The 13282-nt window shown below is 42.1% G+C and overlaps 1 protein-coding gene across 1 annotated transcript in view; it reads right to left on the reverse strand.

Annotated features, from left to right (window-relative positions):
- Positions 1-13267, reverse strand: part of LMTK2 (lemur tyrosine kinase 2) — a 172006-nt gene extending 158739 nt beyond the window's left edge. The window contains exons 1-2 of the mRNA XM_079899059.1: positions 13196-13267; positions 4455-4542 (exon numbers count right to left, since the gene is read on the reverse strand). The gene's annotated coding sequence lies outside the window, so the exon portion shown is untranslated. The remainder of the gene's footprint in view (positions 1-4454; positions 4543-13195) is intronic.
- Between the last annotated feature and the right edge of the window lie 15 nt (positions 13268-13282).

Genomic DNA, 13282 nt, shown 5'->3' on the forward strand with positions numbered 1-13282 from the left:
CAGTTTTCAATTTCAGTCTGTAGCATGCACACCTTATTATTATTATCTTTTAGTAATATAAATTTGGGGGGTAAGCTTAGGGTTCAGTAAAGAAAAGTTAGTTCAAAGTCCCGCTCTATTAAATGTTTCCTAAATATGCAATACATAGCTACTTAATAGAAAAAGAAAACCTCCCATTTCTGTCCTGAATTGACCAGACAAAAGGTTGAGTGAGCACAGATTGTGATGGGCCACTATACTGAATTCACTCATTGTCAGAGAGAAATAACTCGGTTGGCAAATTCTAACACAAGGAGCTCTATCGAAAAGCTAAAGATGATTGTTAGATTAGGCAGGAAGATGGAATGCTGCAGAGTGTCAGGACCGGTGGGCAGTGACACCTTTTCTTCCTTTTGTGCCCTTGGAGGGGGCCATGCCCATCATCTGACAATCTGCTTCGTTCCCTTTCCTCTTCAGAACTCTCATTGGCCATAGCAAGTCTGTAAAGTACCAAGCCATCCTGGCTGACCCTGTTCTCACCTCTTCTGTTCTAGAATTCCAGGAAATGGTACATTCTTAAAGGGCCCAGACTATGGAGATAGAATCAGCTGGAAGGCCTCCAAAGCCCCAGGAACTGGGACACCCCGCATCCTCCCCCTAATTTATTTATTAATTTCCCCCGAAACGCTTCTGCAATTTGCCCATTGTTTTAGTGAGGTCATAAGACAGTCATCCGTGACTTTTTGGTGGTGGGTATGCCCTGATGACTCCTGTAAGATCCTCAGCAGACAAAAAACGCCTTTTAACAAAATCATCCAATAAAGACACCTTTCTCATCATCTGCTGATGTGTGGGTGTGGTTTTTTTTCCTCCGAGAGGTAGAGGGATGAAAGTAGTTTGGAGACCGAAGACTTTTAGGAAGAATTCTGGTCTTACCGGGCGTCAGGCTAGGCTTTTCTCAGCGATTTATCTGAGTCTGAAATGCCTATGAAGAGATTTTAGCCAGCAGAAAGTCATGCTTGCTTATGTGTTTTCTGCTACTGGGTGTTAGATTGCCATAAGCGAGATTTAAGTTAAAGCAAATAGTACAAGACAGGAAAACGTGCGAGGCAACCTTGGCCCTAAAGCTAAGGAGACTTGCTATGCTGGTTGAGACAGGCAGACATATTTTGAAGCTTTTTTTTTTTCCTTAGAAAAACAAGCTATCAGACACTTGCCGGCTCTGACCCATTCTCCTGTCTCCCCCCTCCCCCTCCCTTTCCCCTCCCCCTTTTCCTCCCCCTCCCTTTCCCCTCCCCCCTTTCCTCCCCCTCCCTTTCCCCTCCCCCTTTTCCTCCCCCACTCCTCCAGTTCTCCCTACCCCTCTCCACTTTCTCAGCCACTACTTTCCTGGCTCTTATTTGATACCACCTGAGCCAATTACACCCAGAATTGTCTGAACATTTGAGGCGAGCCTCAGGGTCCCATTACAGGACTTTCATTAGGGTGGGGCAATCTCAAGCCAGGAAATTCTCATTAGGCTGATTTCCAGGTGGCAGGTTCAAGCTGTTCTCTTGGGCTGACCCCGGGTTGAGGACTCCCAGGAGGAAGCAAGGCATCTTCCTGGGAGCTCCTTTAAAAGCTCGCACTTTTTACCCCAACACACAAGTTAACAACGCCCTGGCCTCTCCTGGGTTTGCTGCCATCCTGCTAAGTAGCTTAGCAACTCTGAACTCCTGTTTTTTGGAGGGTTGTGGCAGAGCAGCTTTTCAAAGTGCGGGACATGTACCACGAGGGGGCCTCAAGATGATTTTAGGGGGACAGGGGTCAACATTGTTAAATTTAATAACCGTGTATTTATTTTAATAGGCATCAGGAAAATAAAAGTAGCACAAACCTGATTTCAATATCGCCCCTTTAGAATGAGGCTATTAGACATTTGAAAGTGTATCGATTTGAAGAATATTAAGTCACATTGAAGGGACAAAACCCAAAAAGGTCGTTTTCAGATAAGTCAAACTGGGGAAATCTAGCCTGAAAATGAAGCGCTCTTTGGGGAGAGCCAAAGAACGGAGCTGTGTCATTTCACGGCTCTCTTTTCCCCTCTCCCGGTACACACCTGTGCCTTCATGCTCTCCTCATTCCCCGGCCATCTTGGCAGGAATTGGGTTAGTTCCTCCCCACCTCTAGCTTCCCTGGGTGTGTGACAATGTCCCCCACGTACCAGCAGAGGGCTTTCCGGGCCAGTACTGATGACCTAAGAGCCCTGATTCCTAAAACAATCCACATGTTGCCTTCACCGCCGCACCATGTGGATACTCTGATCCTCCTGATATTTCTATTCACTCCGTTGGCCCTTCCCAGCTAGGGGCTCTTCATCCCAACAATTCTGAAGGGGAACACTTGAAATAACTCAGCGTGATCCTGTAGCCCTCTTTCCACGGGGCTCTGGCTACCATATGCCTCGGAGAAACAATGTGAATGATGATGCTTTTAAATAATGGTTATGAGCTTCTAATTGACTAAGCAATCCATCACCCACTGGAGCAGCAAAGGCAGCCTCACAGCATCTAGGTAATGATCGTGGATTTCTGTTATTTCTTTTCTGTCACTCAGGAGGGGACCTGTATGGGAATAATCACTGGAGGGGTTATTTGGAGCACCCAGGGGACACTGTGTCATTGGATGGTACTGATGTTCTGAATGTCTTGGGGAAATTGCTTAGAGGATGGATGTATACAAAAGGATGAATCGCCACAAATTTTTCATACATAGAATGACGGTCGGTTATTCATGAATTGTGTTCATTCTACTGTTTCAAAAGTACAATTCAAATTATTTTTGCCCATTTCAATTACATCACTTTTTCATTCTTCTAACCCAGTCCGAGGAATTTAATTTCAGTCTCTGTCAATAGATAATAAACAGCAATCCAAAGGAGCCATCTCTCTATATTTAACACCCAAAAACTGTCAGCTGGTATGCTTACATGAAACAATAACCTCGTGTGGTCCTGATTCATACCAATTTTTAATTATGTTGTTTGCAGCTGGGGTGTTTGGGGCAGGGGGTGAGTATTCTACTCTGAATGCAGGTAATAACAGCTCTGGGCATTTGAACATATCTGTGAATTAGCACTTTTCATTTTGGGGGTTATTTTTCTAAGTTGAAATTTTGTAGCAACATTAGCATTTCCAAATTTTAGTGTTAAGTATAATTTGAAAACAAAAATTGTTTTCAAAAATCTCCCTAGTTTTAGTGATCATGTAAATATAGTACAAACAACTAATTTTTAAATGGGTTCTATTCAATATGTGCCTCATGGAAAAAAAAAGTGAAAGGACATATAGCAAAATGTTAACAGTAGTTATCTCCAGCTGGTAGGATTACAGAACAATGAGACGAGCGTGAAGGCTTTTTCAGTGGGGGAGCATAGTAACTAGAGAAAACAAAAAACAGACATGTAGAATTCACCCGATCAACCCACCTCAAGAAAGCATGTTCTCAGCAGTAGAATGATGTTATTTTGACTTTGAAACGAGGGCCTAGATTGCCTAGCAGGTCACAGAGCTGAAAAACCTGGTGTCTCTTATTTTCCCTAATTGCTAATAAAATAGGGTGGCAACAGTGGCTTTAATTTGGACTATTTTTACTTAACTGTAATTTTAGTTTATAGTTTGGTAGTTATAATTTAACGGAACACGATCGCAAAGTCAGCTTCGTGAATGTGCTTAATTGTTGAGACTAATGAAAATTATTAAAATACTTGAAATGTTATTTAGTATTTTGCTTCAGCCTCTGCACATTTTGAAATAAGTAAACAATTTTTTAACGTATAGGTTTTCACAGTTCTTTCCAGCTCGAACTCAAAGTGTAGCAAAATGGTGAAGATGTGAAATATTTGTCTAGTTGTTCAGGTTTACAAGCTACATAGTTAATTCCATGTAACGACTGCAGTTTAATTTTGTGTAATGAGTACTCGGGAATCCAATTTCAAGCAAAAACCTATCTTATATCTCTTCTGCTAATGTTAAGGTATGGTATTACTTTGCAAACACTTAAGAAGACAGATGAAATTGGAATCACCGGGATCGTTTCCATCTGGCCTGTTAATTTATTCACTGGAAAGGCTATTCATTTACATAATGTTTTAACTGGTTCCAAAAAGTCGACTTTTTTTGGAAGCGGGTGGATTTTGACATCTTTTTCTTATGGGTTCTACAATGAATGTAGATGGATTCACACCTTAAATTGTAAGGTATTTCAAACATACATCTGAGACTACACAGATATGTAGCAAACAACTGTGTACCTACCGCCTCACTGTATCAAACCTCGGCAGGAACTATGTGGTTGCTCTGTAATATGTCATCTTGCTTAGGCTGTAGGTATCTGGTTAGGGTGGGCCGCAGGAGACATCTTGCCTGGGATTAGGAGGGTGAGAGTGAAGCAGCCACGGTACTGATGCTCCAGAGGTCGGTGCGGGGGTAGCTTACCTGCTGGCTCCCCTCCTTGCTGCGGGGCCCTCCTTCTGCTCCCAGCTCCAGGTGTACTTCCTTCTGTGACAAAGGACACCAGCCTTTCCTGAAGGACATCAGAGTTGGGAGCAGTGAGAGACTGACATGAGTTCCAGTCTGTCCCTAGGGGTTCCAGTTTGTCCTCCCCCTCCCCCTCTTTACATCCATCTTCCCTTCCTGTCTGCTCTGAAGATTTCAAGCTTCAGCATCAGATGAAGGCAACAGCTTTATAGAGACTATTGAACCAGACCTCACAAGCTCATAGTACCTGTAATACATACATTTATATATATCACTGTATATATTACATGACTACATAATTGCATAATACCTGTAATTCATATCTAAAAAGTTACATTATATATAATATACATATATTTTTTCTAGATGGTTCTCATTCTCCAACTGAACACTGATTTACCGAATTTCCTTCAGGTTTTTCTTTTTTTCTTTTTTTTTTTTGCGGTACGCGGGCCTCTCACTGCTGTGGCCTCTCCCGCTGCGGAGCACAGGCTCCACTCTGCGGCACGTGGGATCTTCCCAGACCGGGGCACGAACCCGTGTCCCCTGCATCGGCAGGCGGACTCTCAACCACTGCGCCACTAGGGAAGCCCTAGGTTTTTCATTTTTTAATAAAAAGAATCACACATTTTGGAAGATCCTTTACAGGTGATCACAGGAGGAGACGGAGATCGAGGACAATTTTAACTGCAGGAGAGAGATGTACCCTCAGGATGAAGGTCACCTCTGAATGACACAGTCTCTGGGCTCTAAGTCAACAGAGAAAAGATCGATTACTTGACTCATGGGTCTGTTACTTCTGCCAGCAGAGAGGAAGTGGCTCTTTGTACAGGTGGCCTTGGAGGTGTATCTCATACCCAGACCTCTACCCAGCAGTTTCTTCTTGCGGCTCAGTACTGAGATGAGTGTAGGGAGGAGAGAACTCAGTAGAATGTCTGATCAGCCTCTACCTGAGCTCTGTCTGCACAGCATGCAGCAGACAGCACTATGAAGAGGAAAAGTCCGTTTCTCCATCCTCCCTGTTCCTACCTCCATAATTGATCCATCATTACACTTACACTGTGTCCTTTGAGGCAGGCATTGCATTGCACAATAGGAACAAGAGGATGACTCCAATTGGGTCCTACCATTGACAAGCTCACTTTTCTTGTTAGCAGGGAGACAGACATATGTGAGAACATGTCTAGAACCTCCCTCCTTGGAACTGTGCCTTCTTACCTGGAACTGTGCCTATATCTTATTCCCCTGGAATTTTGAGTCCACAAATTCTTTTTCTTTTTTTCAGCTTTATTGAGGTATAGTTGACATTTAAAATTGTGATATATTTAAAGTATAGAACGTGGTGATTTTATATATGCATGGATTGTGAAAGGATTCCCACCATCAAGTTAAGAAACACATCCATTGCCTCATATATTTACTTTTTTTTAATGAAAACACTTAATTCTACTTTCTTAGCAAATTTCAATTATACAATACAGTGTTATTAACTATAGTCACCATGTTTACATTAGATCCTTAGACTTTATTTATCTTATTAACTGAAAGTTTGTACCCTTTTACCAGCCTCTCCCTATTTCCCTCACCACCACCACCCAGTCCCTGGCAACCATCGTTATTCTACTCTGTTTCTTTGAGTTCCATTTATTTTTTTAAAAGTTTCCACATATAAGTGATGCCACACCCTATTTGTCTTTCTCCGTCTGGCTTATTTCACTTAGCATAATGCCCTCCAGCCTCATCCATGTTGTCACAAATGGCAAGATTTCCTTTTTTCTCATGGCTGAATAATATTCTATTGTGTACATATATGCCACATTTTGTTTATTCATTCATCCATCAACGGACACTTTGGTTGTTTCCATACCTTGGATATTGTGAATCATGCTGCAATAAACATGGGAGTACAGATATCTTTTCTAGATAATGATTTCATTTCCTTTGGATATATACTCACAAGTGGAATGGCTGAATCACACGGTAGTTCTATTTTTAGCTTTTTGAGGAATCTCCATACTGTTTTCCACAGTGGCTGTACCAATTTACATTCCCACTCATAGTGCACCAGAGTTCCTTTTTCTCTACATCCTGGCCAGCATTTACTATCTCTTGCCTTTTTAAAAATAAACCTGACTGGTGTTAGGTGATATCTTATTGTAGTTTTGATTTGTATTTCCCTGATTAGTGATGTTGAGTAACTTTTCATGTACCTGTTGGCCATTTGGATGTCTTCTTTGGAGACATGTCTATTCAGATCCTTTGCCCATTTTTTGTGTTACTTTTCTTCTATTGAGTTGTATTAATTCCTTGATATTTTGGATATTAACCCCTTATCAGATGTATGGTTTGCAAATATTTTCCTCCGTTCCGTAGGTTGACTTTTCATTTTATTTATGGTTTCCTTTTGCTGTGCAGGAGCTTTTTAGTTTGATGTAGTCTCATTTTTTATTTTGTTGCTTTCTCTTTTGGTGCCAAATCCAAAAAGTCATTGCCAGGACCACTGTCAAGGAGCTTACCCCCTGTGTTTTTCTAGTAGTTTTACTGTTTCAGCTTTTAAGCTCAAGTCTTTAATCCATTTTGAGTTGATTTGTGTGTATTGTTTAAAACAGAGATCTATATACATGGGTTTATTTCTGGGCTCTCTATTCTGTTCTATTGATCTATGTGTCTGTTTTTATGACAATACCATTCTGTTTTTATTCCTATAGACTTGTAGTATAGTTTGAAATACGGAAATGAGATGCCTCCAGCTTTGTTCTTCTTTTTCAAGATTGCTTTGGCTATATGGGGTCTTCTGTAGTGCCATATGAATTTTAGGATTTTTTTTTCTATATCTATGAAAAATGCCATTAGAATTCTGATAAGAATTACACTGAATCTGTAGATCACTTTGGTAGTATTGACATTTTAGTAATATTAATTCTTCCAATCCATGAACACAAAATATCTTCCATTTAGTCTTCTTCAATTTCTTTCATCAATGTTTTATAATTTTAAGTGCACAGATCTTTCGCTTCAGTTAAATTTATTCCTAAGTAGTTAATCCTTTTTGATACTACCGTACATAGGATTGTTTTCTTAATTTCACTTTCTGATATTTTATTGTTAGTGTATAGAAACACAACTGATTTTTGTGTATTGATATTATATCCTGCAACGTTACTGAATTTGTTTATTCTAACAGATTTTTGGTAGAGTCTTTAGGGTTTTCTTTATATAAGATCATGTTGTCTGCAAAAGAGACCATTTTACTTCTTCCTTTATGACGTGGATGACTTTTTCTTTTTGTTGCCTAATTGCTCAGGCTAGGGACTCCAGTACTATGTTGAATAAAAGTGATTAGAATGGGCATCCTTGTCTTGTTCCTGATCTTAAAGGAAAAGCTTTCAGCTGTTCACTGTTGAGCATGATGTTAGCTGTGGTTTTATCATTTATGGGCTTTATTATGTTGAGGTACATTCCTTCTATATCCAGTTTTTTGGGAGTTTTTATCATAAAAGTATGTTGAATTTTGTCAAATGCTTTTCCACCATCCATTGTGATGATTATATGACTTTTATCCTTCATTTTGTTAATGTAGTGTATCATATTGATTGATTTATGGATGCTGAACCATCCTTGCATCCCTGGAATAAATTCCACTTGATCATGCTGTATGATCCTTTTAATGTACTGTTGAATTTAGTTTGATAATATTTTGTTGAGGGTTTTTTGCATCTATGTCCATCAGGGGTATTGGCCTGTCATCTTTTTTTCTTGTAGTATCTTTTTCTGACTTTGGTGTCAGGGTAATGCTGGCTTTGTGAAATGAGTTTAGAAGTGTTTTCTCCTCTTCTGTTTTTTGGAAGAGTTTGAGAGTATTGGTATTAATTCTTTAAATGTTTGGTAGAATTCACCAGTGAAGCCATCTGGTCCTGAACTTTTGTTGTTGGGAGGTTTTGATTACTAATTCAATGTCCAAATTAGTAATTAGTCTGTTTTTTTATTTTTTCATAATTCAGTCCTGGCAGGCTGTATATTTCTAGTGACTTATCCATTTCTTCTAGGTTATATAATTTGTTGATTGTTCATAGTAGTTTCTTATGATCCTTAGTATTTCTATATTATCAATTGTAATGTCTTCTCTTTCATTTCTGACTTTGGGTCCTCCTTCTTTTCCTTAGTTTAGCTAACAGTTTGTCTATCTTGTTCATCTTTTCAAAAAACCAGCTCTTAGTCTCATTGGTATTTTCTATCGTCTTTTTAGTATCTATTTATTTTCAATCAGACCTTTGTTATTTCCTTCCCTCTACTAAATTTGGGATTAGTTTGTTCTTCTTCTTCTAGTTCCTTGAGGTTTAAAGTTAAATTGAGTTCTTTCTTTGTTCTTATTATAGTTATTTATTGCTACAAACTTCCCTCTTGGAACTGCTTTTGCTGCATCCAATAAGTTTTGCTAGGGTATGTTTCCACTGTCATTTGTCTCTAGATTTTTTTTTTTTTTTTTGCGGTACACAGGCCTCTCACTGTTGTGGCCTCTCCTGTTGCGGAGCACAGGCTCCGGACGTGCAGGCTCAGCGGCCATGGCTCATGGGCCTAGCTGCTCCACGGCATGTGGGATCTTCCTGGACCGGGGCACGAACCCATGTCCCCTGCATCGGCAGGTGGACCCTCAACCACTGCGTCACCAGGGAAGCCCTCTCTAGATTTTTTTATTTCCCTTTTTGATTTCTTCTTTGACCTACTGGTTCTTCAAAAGCATGTTGTTTAATCTCCACATATTTGTGAATTTTCCAGTTTTCTTCTTGTAACTGATTTCTAGTTTCATACCATTTGTCATTGGAAAAGATGCTTGATAGGATTTCAATCTTCTTAAATTTATTAAAACTTATTTTGTGGTGTAATATATGATCCATCCTGGAAAATGTTTCATGTGTGCTTAAGAATGGTTATTCTGCTGCTGTTGGTTGGAATGTTCTGTGTATGTCTGTTAGAGCCATCTCATCTAACATGTAGTTTAAGTCCAATGTTTCCTTATTGATATTCTATCGGGATACAGGACAGTGAAATTTGTCCAGAGGAGCCTACTCCCTCTGCACTGAGTCCAGGAGTACAGCCACTAGGAGGTGCTCTTGAATCGTTTAAAAACTGCTTTTTGTTTGATGTGGTGCTGTGGGACTTGTGAATGTAAGCCTGGTTGGCTATCAAAGCCAGGTAACTTGGGGGCCCACACTTGGGTGGCAGCTGTAAATGTTGGGGCACTAGATGTGTGGACAAGGTCCTCCAGGAAGAAACGGTGACTTGGTTTCATTGTTGGAGGGAACCAGTGGGAAAGTCAGGGAAAGCACCCATCAGCTATTTGGGGCTTCAAGGAGGATCACAGCCAGCCTTTAGATGAGTGCTAAATTAGAAGCAGACCCTTAGGCAGCAGCTTGGAAAGTATGCAGTCAAATCCCTTCCAGGGAAAGACAGAACGATAGGCATTTTTGTCTGCTCCCTCTGCACTGAGCCTTGGGGAAACAGCCATTGCACGTGCTCATGTGCCCATTAAGAACTGCTCCTTTGCTTGCTATAGTCCTGTGGATCTGGTGGATGCAAATCCCACTGGATTTCAGAGTCAAGTGTTTTGGGGGTCAGGCCCTCAGTGAGACTCTTAAAAGTTGAGGTGCTGGATGTGCAGTCCAAACACGTCAATCCTCAAGGAGAAGCTAGGAGTTGGGGATTTCCTCCCAATTGTATGGAGCTGTGCAGGAGGTGGGGCTTATATGGCCAGAGTGTGTCTCAGACTTTGGTGCCCGTTTTGATGTGGGTATTTTCTCATTCACCTTCCGTGTGGGAGCCATTCAGCTAGTTTCTGGATTTCTCTCCGATGAAATGACTGTGTGTAGCTGTATGTTCAGTACATTTGTGGGACAAAGGATGCTCAGGAGCCTCCTACGTCTCCAACTTGGTCTCCCCTTTTGAGTTCACAAATTCTCTGTGCAAAGGATCTAATTTTCTATTTCTATAACTGGACTTAGTTTTGAATCCCCATCATGCTGGGTGACAGAATCATAATTCAGGATGACATAAGGCAATCAGCCTCCTCCTCACCCTTCTTTCCCTGGTTGGAGAGAGGAAGTGGGTACTCCAAAGCCCTTCATGGGAAAGGAGTATCTGGTGCTCAGTCCGTACTAGTGACCACTGAGTCATCCTCATTCCTCTCTAGTCTTGTGGGCTTCGGTGGTGGGTCCACCTAGGCCACAGCTAGCTTCTCTTTGTCCTCATCTTATGGCATCTCAGGTCTGGCTTTCTCTGAATTACTTCTGTGCACAAGTAAAACATTTGGTTGCTTCCTGCATCAAAGTAGCACTTACAGCCTAGACACTCACGTGGCTACGGCTACCCTACTGTTGTTGCATCATGCTTGACACTGAGGGGAACTCTGCAAGGCTTGCCACCTCCCCAGCTCCACAGGGAACAATGTACACATCCACGTCCTCTCTCCTCTGAGATCTCCAAGCACATCTAAGTATCTATCATCATTACTCCTCCCACCTCACACCCAGGCAACACCCTAGGACTGTGAGAGAGGGGGATGCATCACTACCTAAGCTTTCTTGCTTCCTTGGCTTTTGAAACTTAAAAGCATTTTGATTTCTGGTGGTTTTTTTTATTTTTTTATCACCTCTCTCCTGTGGCAATCAATGCAACTGACTGAACGGGGCACAGGAGGCAAAGTAATCAAGGAAGTAGAGGCGGGCTGGGGAGAATGCTATAATGCTATAAAATGTTATCTTACAACATGTATATAGCACTTTGCACTTCATTTGTATCATCTAATGTAATATTTGCAATAATCCTTTGAGGCAGGTATTAATCTCATTTTTCAGAGGAGGAAACTGAGGTCAAAGAAGTTAAATGAGTAGTCAAAGGTCATACAACTGGTAAGTGACAAAACCAGAACTAAAATTCAGGTGTTCCAACTTAAGCCCTGGGCTCTTTCTACTACTCTTCCAACAGCATTTGTTCTGAGACAGAGGAAAGAATTCTTTAACCTGGAGTTTTCAAATTATGGTCCCTGGAGCCCCAGGGTCCTGTGCAGGTGCTTTAGGGTCCCCCAGGGAGATAGAGATTGAGGGGCGGGTAGCTCCTGGAAAAGGCCAGAGGGACATACTCTGAGGTCTCAATCCTCTCACATTCAACCACAGTAGCTCTGTGTCTATTTAATATATTAGAAGTTCTGACAGACTTTGGGGGGGGAATAAAAAGGGGAGAGGGGATTTTGCTACACTAAAATTCTTTGAAAATTATTACTTTAATGTCAAAACAAGTCTTTCTAACAGGAGAATGTCATACACTAAAGCAAGTAAGGACAGTAATCTTTTGTCGAATAATGATTAAGGGCTGGGAACTACTATCAACAACTACATACAATCATAGTCCCATTTAATTTTTTTTTCTTGCCTGGCACAGTGTGGCTTGCAGGATCTTAGTTCCCCAACCAGGGACTGAACACAGGCCAGGCAGTGAGAGTGCCAAGTCCTAACCACTGGACCACCAGGGAATTCCCACCAATTTTTTTTTTTAACTTATTTATTTTTGGTTGCATTGGGTCTTCTTGCTGCACGTGGGCTTTCATTAGCTGCAGAGAGTGGGGTCTGCTCTTCGTTGAGGCGTGCGGGCTTCTCATTGTGGTGGTTTCTCTTGTTGCAGAGCACAGGCTCTAGGCATGTGGGCTTCAGTAGTTGTGGCACCTGGGCTTCAGTAGTTGTGGAACGCAGGCTCTAGAGAGCAGGCTCAGTAGTTGTGGCGCACAGGCTTAGTTGCTCCGTGTCATGTGGGATCTTCCCGGACCAGGGCTCAAACCCCTGTGCCCTGCATTGGCAGGCAGATTCTTAACCACTGCGCCACCAGGGAAGCCCCACCCATTTAATTCTTAAAGTGAAATTCCTACTAGAAAAGCATTTACTGTTAGTTATTTTACATATAAGACAGAGACTTGAGAAAGGTTATGTAATCAGTCCAAGGATGCACGCCTAGGGAGTGACAGAGCTAGAATAAGTACCCAGATCTGTCTCATGTCCAAATTCCAACACCGCCTCCCTAAACGTGAAGGTCTATTCTGCCAGGCTGGATAAGAAGTCCTGTTTCCAAACCTAATCTGTGAGGGATAACCTTAACTAAAATCTTGAGTTTGGTCAAGCGGTCTGCTGCAAGGGCTTGAACTCCAAGTGCCAGACATAATGAGCCGTTCCAACTGCCACAATTCACAGGCCCCAAAAGCTGAAAAAGGCGACACCCCGCGCTCCAAGGTCTGGGACTGGGCACTATGGGGAGAGGCCACGCTCTGTCCCGCTTAGGCCACACACCGCGCCTCGCCAGGTGCAGCAAACTTTCTCCCTGAAGCTAGAGGAATCCGCGTGCGGCGCAGTCCGGACGGTTTGGTTTGATCCAGCGGTCACCTGAGGTCTCTCAAAGAGCGGGGAAAAAAGCCCACAAATGCCCAGAGGGACCCTGTAGATGATGAAAATGCGCAAGTTGCCTGGCTGAATGCACGACCGCCCCTAACGCAGGGGCTTCCTTTGCACCTTCACACTACCTTCTACAGAAAACTATGTCCGTTTCATTTTTCTTTAAACACGCAACCCTCGCCTTCAGCCAGGCCAGAAATCTGCGAACAAACTAAAAAAACCGATTTCACCCTCAACTTAACTCTTACAGTTATAAGAAACACCTACCCAAGACACAAACGGGAACGAACCCACACAGGCGCGCCAGAAGTGGAAGGTGGGCTGCGAATTCTTCTTCCGGGCCGGCAGCGGACA

This window comes from Stenella coeruleoalba (genome assembly GCF_951394435.1).
Source record: "Stenella coeruleoalba genome assembly, chromosome: 15".
NCBI classification, from domain to species: Eukaryota; Metazoa; Chordata; class Mammalia; order Artiodactyla; family Delphinidae; genus Stenella; species Stenella coeruleoalba.